General features: G+C 41.0%; 1 pseudogene; it reads right to left on the bottom strand.

The window, feature by feature from the left end:
• Positions 1–9,378: 9,378 nt before the first annotated feature.
• The window catches only part of LOC101427248 (activin receptor type-2B-like), a 32,048-nt pseudogene continuing 26,838 nt past the window's right edge, over positions 9,379–14,588 (bottom strand).

Raw genomic sequence — 14,588 nt, forward strand, 5'->3', positions numbered from 1 at the left:
ATAGAAAATAAGTGTGTTTTCCTTGATGAAGAGAATAATCTGGCTTTTATGAAATACCTCATTAGAACCCAGAAGTCAACTTATATATGGTAGACTTCACTTGCTTTCAAATCATTTATCATAATTTTAATTAAATAAATTTCTATTTAATTGGGCTTTGGATAACAATTTCCTTACTAGAAAGAAAGGTATGTAAAGTGTAGTTTTCCACTCTACCTAGAAAATTTCGGTGTATAAATAATGGCTAGTCAATCATAAATATGTAAAAATGAATGAACATTTAATGAGTTATATGGTGTTTAATTTCTGCATTTTTTTTTTTTTTTTTTTTTTTTTAAAGATTTATTTATTTATTTAATTTCCCCCCCTCCCCTGGTTGTCTGTTCTTGGTGTTTATTTGCTGCGTCTTGTTTCTTTGTCCGCTTCTGTTGTCGTCAGCGGCACGGGAAGTGTGGGCGGCGCCATTCCTGGGCAGGCTGCTCTTTCTTTTCACGCTGGGCGGCTCTCCTCACGGGCGCACTCCTTGCGCGTGGGGCTCCCCCACGCGGGGGACACCCTTGCGTGGCACGGCACTCCTTGCGCGCATCAGCACTGCGCATGGCCAGCTCCACACGGGTCAAGGAGGTCCGGGGTTTGAACCGCGGACCTCCCATATGGTAGACGGACGCCCTAACCACTGGGCCAAAGTCCGTTCCAATTTCTGCATTATTTGTGTTAATTTTGCTCTCAGTCAGTCTTGCTTTTAGTTAAATTCTTGTCAATGATGTTCATTCTTTTTATTATACTAGTTAAAATATTTAATACTTTGCATACTGTCCTCTTTATTCAATTGCAGTTTCATTACATAGGGCATTTTTACATGCAATGCATCTACTTTTAAAAATGATATAAATGAAAGAAAAATACCAATAAATATTAGAAAGGAAAGCCATAGAAAATACCAATAAATATTAGAAAGGAAAGCCATAGAAAATGGAACAATGTGAAAAACAAATCTTTAATCAAATCTCCCAGTGCTCTTACTCAGGGACTGTCACTCTCTCTTTTTAAGATTGTTAAAACATAATTTCTGGAAATAAAATGATATTACATTTATATGTGTGTATCTGTCTTGTGTATAAAAGTTTGCATTTTACTATTTAGCATCTTCATTATCTATCTATATCAGTCCATAAAAACTAACTCTCAGCTATTCTTTTTTTTCCAAATTCTACTCAATTAATTCATTTTTTTAAAAGATATTACATTAAAAAATATGAGGTCCACATTCGCCCCCACCGCCCCGACCCCACCACTGCCCCCACAATAACACTCTCCCCCATCATCATGTAACATCCATTGCATCTGGTGAGTACATCTCTGGGCATCGCTGCACCCCATGTCCCGTGTTCCACACCATAGCCCACACTTTCCCACTTTCCATCCAGTGGGCCATTCTTATTCTGCAAAATATACCGTAGAAGACCTGTATTAAAATTAGTATATCCCATTCTCTTCATGTTGACTTCAATCTTTTCTATAACAGGTATACAATAACAATGTTTTTGTTTATATGCAAGAATAAGTTTCTAGAATTGGACTTGTTGAGTCAATTTGTGTTTTCGATGTTAATGGTCATACTTATTGTTAAAATGCCTTTGATTGAGATTTTACCTAATACATTCTTGCTCACAATCTGCAAGAATATCTGTTTATTCATATTATCAACAACTTATACTTGATAAACATTTATGGTATTTGGCAATCATTTTAACTCAAAGATTGCATTTATTTTGTACAGCTTAATTGAAATGATTTCAATATCATAGAGAGCTTTTACCATTTTAAAAAATATTTGCATTTTTTAATTGTGTTAAGATATTTTACCCATTACCCTTGATTTGTTGATCATTTTCTTATTCATTTTTATGAGTTAATTTAAACACTCTTTTTTCCCTTTTACTATTGTATGTGTAATTATTGTAATTTAGGCTTATGATATATTTTTACCCATTTTATGCTAGTCAGAAATGTGTTGGCTATGTGAATTTTTATATTTACATATCAGACATAAATATTTTCTTTTGTTTTAATATGTTAAGTAAGTAGACTTCAATGAATTTAGTAAGAACTCATTCTTACTGTAATATTTCTCCATATTTTTCAACAGATTTTTTAGTGTTTTTGTGTTTTCATTTTTAAATTTACTTTTAGATTCATCTGTACTTTATTTTGATATAAGGGTTTAAATCAAGATTGCATTTAAAAATTTTCTTGACATCTGTTTTTATAGTTGAATAATTATCTTTTATTCATAGATTTAAAATCTCAACTTTATTGTATTCCAAAATCTCAACCATATTTGTATTCACTTCTGCATTCTATTTGGTTCTATTGATCTCCTTATTCATGTGCTGTTTAACATATGATATAATTATTTTTTGATCTACAATACATTTTGATGTGTGGTAAGCCTAGTGCTCCCTCAATGTTATTTCCTAATAACATTTGTACAGATTTGTGTTTCTATTAAATTCAAAATATGCTACTCTAGTCACTATCTAAGCTGAATGAGACTTTATTTAGGAAGATTAAATTAGAGAGTTTATACTTTTAGAGAATTAAGAATTTGTAACCACGAAAAGGATAGGTCTTTTGATCTGGACAAATTTAGACTCTTTACCTTTTCTACCTGTCTTATCCCTTAAAGAAGGCTGCTGTTCTTCCATGCTAAGGGATACTCTTTCTGTGGGAAAAACATCTCTTTCAGAGGGTGTATGACTTAAGTTTTTGCTGATCATCTTTCTGATGTTGCTGAGATCATCCTGCTCATGATGATGGCCCATGACCACTATATTGCCATCTTCAAATCAGTGTACCACACAATCCTCATTAACTCTTTTTCTCTCTGTTTTTTTAAATGTTACATTCAAAAAATATGAGGTTCACACATACCCCTCACCCCCCTCACCCCACTCCTCCCATAGCAACAACCTCTTTCATCATCATGGGACATTCACTGCATTTGGTGAATACATTTTGGAGCACTGCTGCACCACATGGATAATGGCTTACATTGTAGTTTACACTTTCCTCCAATCCACCAAGTGGGCCATGCACACAAAAACAACTCATTAGCTCTTAGGCTTGTGGCCTCCCAACAGGAGTTTCCTGGGCTAGAGACTTTGACCATTCAGCAATTCAAATCCTGTTCACAATGAGGTTGCCCTTCAGTGACTCCAGTGACCTTCACAACTTCATGTGCAACTTGATCTCTTTGCTGAAATTTCTCTGCATGGGTAGCTACACTTTTGGTCTCTTTGTGGCTGCCAAGAGTGTGTTCATCTACCTATCAAACTTCCTCCTCTTCACGGTCTCCTGTTTGATCTTCTTGTACACTTTGAAATCACATAACTTAAAGGGGAGGTGCAAAGTCCTGTTCAACTTTATTTCTTATATCTTTGTGGCTATCTTATTCTTCATACACTGCATAGTTGAGTATCTGTGCACAATGTCCACCCTCTCCATTAATAAAGTTGTGGCCATGTTTTTACCATGATAACTCCCCATTAAACACTTTATTCTACACTCTCAGAAATGTAAGGTGAATATACTATGGTATTATTGTGGGGTTAAAAGCTTATTTGACTGAGAAATAATCACAACCCTGAAAAAATGTTTTTAGCTTTTTATCATTAAGAGAAAAAAATGTAATTTCTGTGGACAGTGAATTTTTTGTGTCAAATACCATGTATATGGCATATAGATTCTTTATGAAAAGTCCCAGACCATAAATTATCAGTATAAAAATAACCAATTTTGATTAATTTAATGGCCATTTGGGTATTGATCTTTCATATACAGAATCTAGTACTTAAACTTTTAACATAAAGATTTTGAGGTAACAGTTCTATACCTTCTAAATAATTAGGACAAAGCTTGGATTAATGTTTCTATATTGTAAACAAATTATCCAGATGTTTCAGAATCAAGTGATCTTTGCACACACTTTGAGCTATAGTGCTACTGATTATGTTTATAGTCAGCATATTAATTAATTTACATGATTAGGACATTTTCTAGGAAGTGTTTTTTTGTAATAGAATGCGAAAACAAAGGAACTCCCATACTTCATATATAACGGAATTTAAGCTCAAACTTTGCAACCATAAAACAAAAATAAAATATTCTGAGGAATAGAAATGTTTTGAATTTTTATTTTCTATCCTCTTTTTCTATACATTTTCTTCTTCGCCCACATCTGGTTGTATTCTTTCTTTCTCTCTCTAAAGGAAAGGTCTACCATTCATCCTTGCCATTATTTGGACTAAAACTCAATTTTATTTATATGTTAAAAAGTCATTCACATTGACAGCCTTGTTCACAGTTTTTGTTGGATGAGGAGATTTTATGTATCACATCCTGTATATACATTATGGAGAACTGGGTGATAAGGTTTAGTATACTATAATGGTTATGAAGAAAATGTCTGCTTCAGACAGCCCTGAGTTTAAATCTTACTTTTGCCTTTGTAGTGTGAATTTTGACAAAACATGATATCTTTAAGTTTCACTTAAAGGGAATGATAGAGATTTTATCAGGATCAAATCAGATAATCCTTGTAAACCTCCATACCAGTAAATTCTTTATAAATATTTGTTATTATAAATATCATTTAATACTCAAAACTCTGAGATTATAATAGACCACTCAGTTGGTCCTGACAGTTAGTATTGGCTTTTTATGGTCATTTGTTTAAACTTAAAATAATATTCTTTATTTAGAAGAAGAAAATTCTGGAATTTGATTGGCCATTTAAGAGATCTTGACGTTGGAATGGGCCCCTCCTCCTCAGCCATCCCTGAGTCTTTCTTCTCTTCTGGTTTTCTGACGTTCTTGGTCCTGTGTTGCCAAAGTCTTGGAGCTGTTCCAATTGTTTCTCTGATTTTCTCCCTGCAAGTCCACTTTGAAGGGTCAAAGAGGTCAACATAGCAGGCATCCAGAGTTAAAATAAATATTGACTTATGTTCAGAGAACACAAAATGGTACAGTGGTTAAGAATAGACACTGGAATCATTTTCTGACTTTCAAAAATTTAGCTTAAACTCTTTATGAAACTGGCTTTAAGATTTCAAACTTTGAATAGTTAGGGTTAGTTAAAACTTAAGGGTGAAGTAGATGTGGCTCATGTGGTTGAGCACCTGCTTCCCTCATGGGAGGTCCTGGGCTCTGTTTCCAATAACTCTTAAAAAAATAAATAAATGAACAATCCAAATCAGTGGAGCTGATGTGGTTCAGTGGCTAATTGTTGCATGTAGGCTTCCCTGTTGCATGTAGGTACCATGGCCCCTGGGAGTTGAAAAACAGGAAAAAAAAAAAACCGCTTAAGGAACTTTTAGAATTTTTTTCATGTAAAAAAGATTCTCTAATATTAAAAGTTCAAAAGATTCTGTTTTTTAAATTTTATTTTATTTATTTATTTTTAACAAGATATTACATTAAGAAAATATGAGGTCCCCATTCACCCCCACTGCCCCCACCCCACCACTCCCCCCACAGTAACACACTCCCCCATCATCACGACACATCCAGTGCATCTGGTGAGCACATCTCTGGGCATCGTTGCACCCCATGGCCAGTGGTCCACACCATAGCCCACACTCTCCCACGCTCCATCCAGTGGGCCATGGGAGGACACACAATGTAGGGCAATTGGCCCCGCAGCACCACCCAGGACAACTCCAACTCCCTATAATGCCTCCACATCTCATCTCTTCCTCCCATTCCCTGTACCCAGCAGTCACCATGGCCACTTTTCCACACCAATGCCACATTTTCTCGATTATTAACCACAATAGTTCAGGAATAGAGTATCATTAAGTCCACTCTAATCCTTACTGTATTCCTCCTTCTTGTGGATCTTGGCTTGGTTGTGTCCATTCCACATCTATGTCAAGAGAGGGCTTAGATTCCACACGGATACTGACTGCAATCCTCCTGCTTTCAGTTGTAGGCACTCTAGGCTCCATGGTGTGGTTTTTGACATTCTTCAACTCGATGTTAGCTGAGTGGGGTAAGTCCAATAAATCAGAATGTAGGAGCTGAAGACTGTTGAGGCTCAGGGCCTGGCTATCATATTGTCAGTCCAGAGATTCAAATCCCCGAGATATATCTTAAACTCCAGCACCAACTACAATTCCAGTAAAGTAGCATGAAAGGCTTGTGAAAAGAGATCACATCTGAGTCCAGCTCCATCATGCAGAAACACCAGCTCCAAAGAAGGGCCAACTGACATGGCAGTGAACCCCATCTGCCATGACCATAGAACCTGTGGGTCTCTTTAGCCCTCAAAAGAACCAATACCTGGGGTTGTTTCTACTTTATCTGTCTCTGAGACTCTGCTCAGGTGTGCATAAGGACAATCCTTCTGACAACCTCCAGACCCTATTTTAGAGACTCATAGACATATAAACTCATTTGTAATTTCCATTTCCCCCTTAATTTAGGTCAAACAGCACTTTTAACTCCTGTTATTATATGTAGACAGGGATATTCTGCTGGTATGCATTGAACCTTTAATTCAAGGTCATTTTCTTGTTATGTCATCAGCTGGTACTTGGTAGTGATCCCTCGGTGCCAGGGAGGCTCATTCCCAGGTGTCATGTCCCACGCTGGGGGGAAGGCATTGCATTTACATGTTGAGACTGGCCACATTTGAGTAACATGGAGGTTGTCAGGAGGGAACTCTTAGGCACAGTGCTGCTCTAGGCCTTGTTCTTATTTCCACTCTCTCCCCTTCTATTTAACATTGTCTTAGATGTACTTGCTTGAGCACTGAGGCAAGAACAAGATATAAAAGGCATTCAAATCGGAAAGGAAGAAGTCAAAATTTCATTATTTGCAGATGACATAATCCTATATATAGAAAACCCTGAGAGGTCTACAACAAAGCTTCTAGACCTCATAAATGAGTTTAATAAAGTCGCAGGTTATAAGATCAATGTGCAAAAATCAGTAGCATTTCTGTACACCAATAATGAGCAAGATCAGGAGGAAATCAAGAAACAAATACCATTCAAAATAATAAAGATTCTATGTTGATTACATTAACTTCTTCAATCAAGACATGAGCATCTTTCAAAATATCTCGTGATATTAATAGGTGTTCCATTAAGGAATGTTGTCTATAGTTAAAATAAAATAAAAAAAAAAACAGCAAAGAAAAAAACTCTGGAAACGCTACTAAATAAATCACTGTCTTGAAGTTCTCTGCCCTACCTTATTAAAAGCCTTGAGAATTTCTGTAATAAAGAAATATTTCACTTTACTTTTTTATTTACTTGGAAAGAAACTTGGCTGTGAATGAGAACTGGGAAAATTATTTTCTTGATATGTAAAATGGTAAAGAGAGCACCTAAATTATGGTTGTTCAGCCAAATAAATGGTATAATATATATATATTTTATAGCCATAAATGTTTTTATTAATAAAGAAGAAAAGGCTAAAATAGAAGACCTAATTTCACAGATAGGGTTCATTATATATTTTGAGAAAACCTATGAAAAATTGCTGTGCCAAATGTAAACTATAATGTAAACTATTGACCAGGGTTAATAGCAATGTTTCAAGATGTGCCTTCAAGTGCAATCCTGAAAAGAGAAAGATGCTTTAAACTAATATATCCCTGTGGGTGTGATACCTTTTGATTGCATTAAACTTGTTGAGGGACCTTTGATTAGATCACCTGATAGGATTGTTTTTGGCTTTTGATTGTACTATGAAAGTGGGGTGTGATTTTTGTTAAGTCTAGGCCCTCTTGCTTTGTCTGATAAAAATGAAGACAGAGAGAGAGACATATATGCAATGAGACATAGAGAAAAAGGAGGTTGCCATATTTTATCCTGCAATGTCAGGAAGGTCTAGAGGATTGCTTAAGCCGAAGCTTCCAAGAGGCTGGGCCCACCAAGAAACTCAAGAAGAGTAAAGCCAAGCCATATGCTTGATAGCTGATGGTTGAACTTCAGGAGCTGTAATCTGAGAGATGGTAGATTTTGGACAGGAAGGCCTTGACAGAGTTTGGGAGCAAATTACTCCACAAAGCAATTTATTTTGGTGAGAAAACTTCTCTGATGGTCCCTTGGTTTGGATTTTTCACATCCTTGGAACTGAAAGTTTACACCCAATGAATCCCTTTTTAAAAATACAATCTATTTCTGATCATTTGCATCAGCAGTCCTTTGACAAGCTAAACAAGAGGTAAGAAGACTGGCTTATTTTAGGAGTCAGTATCTTCTATCTGGCCAGCAATCCTTGGGGTTCTTTGGCTTTTCCCTATCATTTATGAGGAATTATCATCTCATTTCTCTTCTTTCTTCTGTTGAATTCCAGCTGCCTGCTCCTCCACCAGGCTTTGCCTTCATAATGTGAGGGACGAAACGGGGTCCCTGTTATGGGATGAGCGGGGTCCCTGTTCCGGGATGAGTGGGGTCCCATTGTGGGACGAGCAGGGTCCCTGTTAAGGGATGAGAGGGGTCCTGTTGTGGGATGAGCGGGGTCCCTGTCGTGGGGAAGAAAGCCTTGTACGGCTGCTGAGGCTTCCCTCGGGGGCTCCGAAGGTGTGGAGGGCACACGACCCAGGAAGAAGTCGCGGAGACAGGCTGATGGCACAAGTCTGGTTTATTGCAGAAGGGGATATGGCTTTATAGGGTTAGGGACTGTGTGGAGAGATTTGATAGGTGCGGGCGGGTACTGCTTCCTGATAGGTGAATGTAAGCGGTTGCTAGGCAGAGGGCAGGCGGAGAGGTTAGGAATGGGGGAGGGGAAAGGGGAAGTGAGAGCCGACCAGATGTTGGGCTAGGTGGGAGATAGTGGGAGGCGACCGTTATTGATGTATCTTGCCCGGGTAGGCTGAGGGCGCTTTGCCCGTACCAGGCTGAGGGCGTGGTCGCCCGTTCCAGCCACCCTGAACTGCGGCTTCAGGCTGTGCACACGCCTGTTGCTGGGTTGGCTTAGCAACAGTGGCTCGCACTCCCACATCTCCCCCTCTGTTTTTATTAAGCTCCACCGAAATGCTTGATTCGGGGAGGGAGGGGGACTGTGCCTGTTTTAGGTCGGGATTGCGCCCAGCTGGGCAATGCCCGTGCCACGCACGTGGCCAGTCTTACCCGTCATGGGGAAGCGAGGCAGCAAAAGGCCGTGTCCCTGTCTTAGGTTGACTGGGGGGCCAATCCCATTGCCCGTCATTGGCTAACCAGTCCTGCGCCTCGATGGGATGCTGGCAGCTTTAGGTAAACAGGGCGGGGGAGGTGGAAGGGTAAGGGTAAGGGGTTAGGATGGGCTGTGAGAAGGGGCATAGGTAAGGGGCTTGGAGCTTGAGCATGCTGCAGGGTGGCTGGCCGTTCAGAGGGGGAGGTGGTAAGTGGAGACTCTCCGCGCCTCTTCTTCGGTGGTGCGGATTCGCTGGTACCAGACCTGAATAGGTTTACTGAGAACAGTGTTAATTTGATCTTTGATGAGCTGAATAATCTTTTTGATGGCCTATGGCCCTAGAGAGCAGCAGGAGAAAGGTAATGAGCCTAAGAGGGGAAGGAGGTAAGAGAGAAGCCCATTGAATCCCCAGGAAAAGGCTCCTGAGGCTTCTTGCTCTAGCTTTTGTATTTTTAAGGCCCTCTCTGACTTGGGCCAGGTTGTCTTTAATGATGCCAGAGGGGTTGACATAGAAGCAGCATTCTTCACCTAGAGCCGCACAGAGTCCTCCTTCTTTAAGGAGGAGGAGGTCTAACCCCCTACGATTTTGGAGGACTACTTCAGACAGGGAGTTGAGAGAGGTTTCTAGGTGGGCTATGGAGGTTTCTAGGTGGGCTATGTCCTCGTCAACGGCTTGCCTGGTGGAGGAAAGGGATGTATGTTGTGTGGTGAGAGCTGCAATCCCGGTGCTGGCTCCAGCGAGACCTAGAAGCGAAGCAAGTGTGATGGCAGTGATGATTTCTCGTTTTTGCATGGAAGGCGGTAGACGGAGGCACTGCCAGGAGTCAAAGAATTGGTTATCATTATGAAAGAGAACACGGGGGAGCAAGACAACAAGCATAATACCATTATCTCCCCCTCTGTTTTTCTTAGCAGACTTATAGTAATTTTGTTAATCAAGACTTACAATTTTTATCATTGTAGAGATCTTATTAACATTTTAACTTATGTATTAATATAAGCGCTTATTTAATTTTTGGCCATTTGAATAGAGCTCTTTTATAAATTTTTCTTAATTTATATTACCATCCGGAGGTATCAAAATATACACTGACATTGAACAAACAGAAAAACACAGAACAATCACAACACAGTAACAGAAACATACAGTTTACAATTAACTCATAATTCTTACTTTCTTGGTATAGCTGCTTTTAAGTTCTTATTAAGATTTCTTCGGAATCCATGTTGCCTGTAACATGCAAGCTTGTGCTTGGAAACATTTTTATTAGTTATCAGCAATCAGTTAAGATAACTTGAGACAGACCGTTAACACACATTTTTGGATTATTACTCTCTAAGACTATACTGAGACTTGAAGTTCAGGAGTAAACTATTGATTTAAAACTGAAAATTCCTTTTTAAACCTTGATAAAAATTTTGTACTAATTTTAATATCTTGGTTAAAGAAGTCCAATTAGAATTAGCATGTAAATAAAACAGAACACCAATGTTGCCATGTTTTTCTCTCATACCAGTGGATTAACTATTATTAGCCTTTACTAGCCCAGAGCTACATTGTCATGTAGATAGTAGGGAGCTTGAGGAGTTGTGAAAAGGGTGGGCAGGCATTTGCTGGAACAGAGTTGATTGCCTTATAAGCTTGTCTGGATTTTCGGGCTTGTGGCTGGCCTTGTTGATAGGCGGGGCCAATTTCAGAACAAAGCCTGAAGTAACCAGACAAGTTCTCCTACTTTCTGTAAGGTCTAACTGCGGCCTGATAAGCCACATTTGCATTTACAAAGGCAATTTGCTTTACAAAGTTTGTTTCTGTGTTGGTATCGCCAAACAGTCTTTCTGCAGCCTTGCACAAACTGCCTACTACATTGGATATACAAGCGGGGGATCTCAACTGGAAGAGGTTACATAAGGGGGGGGGGGTTAAATTGAGAGAAATATCGTCAAGGAGCTGCTGGGCATATGGACTGCCCAGTCCGTCTTCTCGGACAGCCTCGTGCAAGCGCTTAATGTTAGGTGGGCTGTATGGGTACCAAAGAAGCGGGCGCTGAGGTGTCCAGATAACATTCATAGGGTACAGTTGTAGGGGCTGGGGTGTGAAAGAAGGGGAGAGCGATTGGGAAGAAGCAGAGGGAGGTGGGAGCGTGAGCGGGTGGGAGGTGCTGGAAGGGTGAGTAGGCGGAGAGAAGCAGCTGGGAAGGGGTAGTGGGGACAGTATATCATTGCAGCAGGAGGTTTGCTGAGGAAATGGTTAAAGGAAGGCGGATGCATCTCCGGTGCCGAGGCGGTGGCCTCAGCGGAGGGGGGGGGGGAAGGGAGTAACGGCTTCTCTATGTGGTTAGTCACTTCCTGTTTGCTATGGGAGGGGGAGGGAGGAAGCTCAGGGTACAGCGACTTCCGCATTTGAGGCGGCAAGGAAGGGGGAAGTTCGCCAACTTGCTTGCCTGTTTCAGGGAACTGGCTGGCAGAGTGGCTTTTGGCGGAGCGGTTCCCTGCGTTGAGGTTATTTTGGATTTTAGGGAGCTGCAACGCAGGTGGGCAGTCCTCCTCCAGGATATTGTTAAGTTGGAGGACTAGGGAGGCAGAATCGTTGGGGCCGTCAGGCCTGGTAGGCTCGGGAGGGGGCTCCAGGGTGCAGGGGAAGGCGGAGACGGGCGGGACAGCGCCAAGCAAACAGGAGCGGATGGTGATAAGCGCAGGGATGAGACCGGGAGGAAAGCGCTTGTTCTCGTCGGCGGGGGTAGGGAGAGCGGTGGGCCGCCAAGCTATGGAGCGAGGCGGCCAAAGTCCTTACCTGCTTCAAGGCGGTGGTGCTTGGCCCCACGCTGGGGTGGGGTAAGGGGCGGGGGGCCCTTACCTTCGGAGCGTCTCTGTGGTGGGGTTGCTCGGCCCCATGTTTGGGCGCCAGTTGAGGGACGAAACGGGGTCCCTGTTATGGGACGAGCGGGGTCCCTGTTGCGGGACGAGTGGGGTCCTGTTGTGCGACGAGCGGGGTCCCTGTTAAGGGATGAGTGCGGTCCCGTTGTGGGACGAGCGGGGTCCCTGTCATGGGGAAGAAAGCCTCGTATGGCCGCTGAGGCTTCCCTCGGGGGCTCCGAAGGCGTGGAGGGCGCACGACCCAGGAAGAAGTCACAGAGACAGGCTGATGGCACAAGTCTGGTTTATTGCGGAAGGGGATATGGCTTTATAGGGTTAGGGACTGTGTGGAGAGATTTGATAGGTGCGGGCGGGTACTGCTTCCTGATAGGTGAATGTAAGCGGTTGCTAGGCAGAGGGCAGGTGGAGAGGTTAGGAATGGGGGAGGGGAAAGGGGAAGTGAGAGCCGACCAGATGTTGGGCTAGGCCGGAGATAGTGGGAGGCGACCGTTATTGATGTATCTTGCCCAGGTAGGCTGAGGGCGCTTTGCCCGTACCAGGCTGAGGGCGTGGTCGCCCGTTCCAGCCACCCTGAACTGCGGCTTCAGGCTGTGCACACGCCTGTTGTCGGGTTGGCTTAGCAACGGTGGCTCGCACTCCCACAATAATGCCTCCAGTATCAGGGTTAAGGCCCAACTTCCTTCTGTTAGGCCACATTTTAACTAAAAACAATATCTTTTACAGGTTCTATTTAAAGTTTTCACACCCATAGGAATGGATTAAAATTGAAAACTTTTTTTTTTATACTACTGCATTATACTCCATCAAAAGTTGTACTAAATTTAAGACATCAAGCCCTCTTCATGTTTTGTCCAAAATTTGTCTAGGACAAATAGTTTTTCAATTACTATGTCCTTTTGAATAAGGTTAAGTGAGAGGTCTCAGAAGTGTAGTTGTTGGGTTAAATTGCATATATATTGTATTAGTTTGCCAAAGGGGTGCTGATGCAAAGTACCAGAAATATTTTGGCTTTTATAAAGTATATTTACTTGGGATAAAAGCTTACACTTACAACTTACTAAAGAGTCCAACTCGAGGTTGCTTTCTCACCAAAGTCAATTGTCATGTCTTGAAGCAAGATGGTCAGTGATTTCTGCCTGGTCTCTCCTTCTTGGACTTCCTTTTCCTCTTAAGGCTCCATGGCCCCAGCTTCCTTCCAATCACAGCTGTGAACTATCATATAAATGATTCATCTCTCCGCAGAGCCCCAGGATCAAGCATGGCAAACCTCTCTCTCTTTCTCTGTGTCTGCTTGAGTACTGTCCATTTATATAGGCCTACCAAGAGGGTGGGACTCAACCTGAGTCATGCCTTACTAATGTTGATGAATAAAAGTCCTAATCTTAACAGTTAATTTAATCAAAGGCATCTCAGCTAAATCTAATACAATTGTCCAGAAAAAACGGATGTTTATAAATAAAAACTTTTTGGGAATTTTGGGAAGTGTTTTGGGAAATTTAGTAATTATTTTTCAAACCTGAAAGTGAAACATTATGCAGGAAACTACGTGAATCAACAAACTAATGTTTTACTGGTAAGCACTTTTGATATTTCAGGAGGAATGTTGAGAACTATAAGAGTGAATACACTGGAGAATGTTTTACAACAAATAAGAACAGATAAGATGCATTCCAGAAAGCATTGTGTCCCTCCCTGGGAAAACTGGCCACTTTCTCAGGGATTGCTGTAAAAACCTTGGAATGTACTGTCTGCAGAGTGTTCTGTTCCTTCCTGAGGAGACTGGTTACTTCCTTTAGAATTGATGCAGTACTCACAAGTTGGAATCTATAGTATTGAGTTCATTGATTATGAGCTCAATTAAAGGACAGTCCCTGGTCAGGCCAGATGAAATCCAACATTGGGAGAGGGTGCTCTACAAGGTTTTGCATTCAATTGAGAATCTTGGATGAGTTGCTAATTCAGGACTTCCCAGTCATGAGCTAGTTTTTGGTGAGTTTGTATATAAGACTGTTCTATTTTTCTGTCATTTCATGACTCTTTCAATATTTTAAACTTTTGGCTGGTTATGTTATTCTTGTTTTTCACTCTAATTGTCAGGACAGACTTATTAAACTAGATATGCATATATAGCCTATATTGATGAAAGAAGAAATTGATGATCTCAACAAGACAATTACAAGTAAAGAGATAAAATCAGTCATTAAAAACCTCCCAACTAAGAAAAGCCCAGGACCAGATGGCTTCACAGGTGAATTCTACAAAACATTCCAGACTCACCAATCCTGCTGAAACTCTTCCAAAAAATTGAAACAGAAGGAACATTACTGAACTCATTCTATGATGCCAACATTACCCTAGTACCAAAGCCAAACAAAGACACCACGAGAAAGCAAAATTACAGACCAATTTCTCTAATGAACCTAGACACAAAAATCCTCAACAAAATACTTGCCAACCGTATTCAACAACACATTAAATGAATTATACACCATGGCCAAGTGGGATTCATTCCAGGTATGCAGGGATGG

Source organism: Dasypus novemcinctus, chromosome 19 (assembly GCF_030445035.2).
Source record: "Dasypus novemcinctus isolate mDasNov1 chromosome 19, mDasNov1.1.hap2, whole genome shotgun sequence".
Lineage (NCBI taxonomy): Eukaryota > Metazoa > Chordata > Mammalia > Cingulata > Dasypodidae > Dasypus > Dasypus novemcinctus.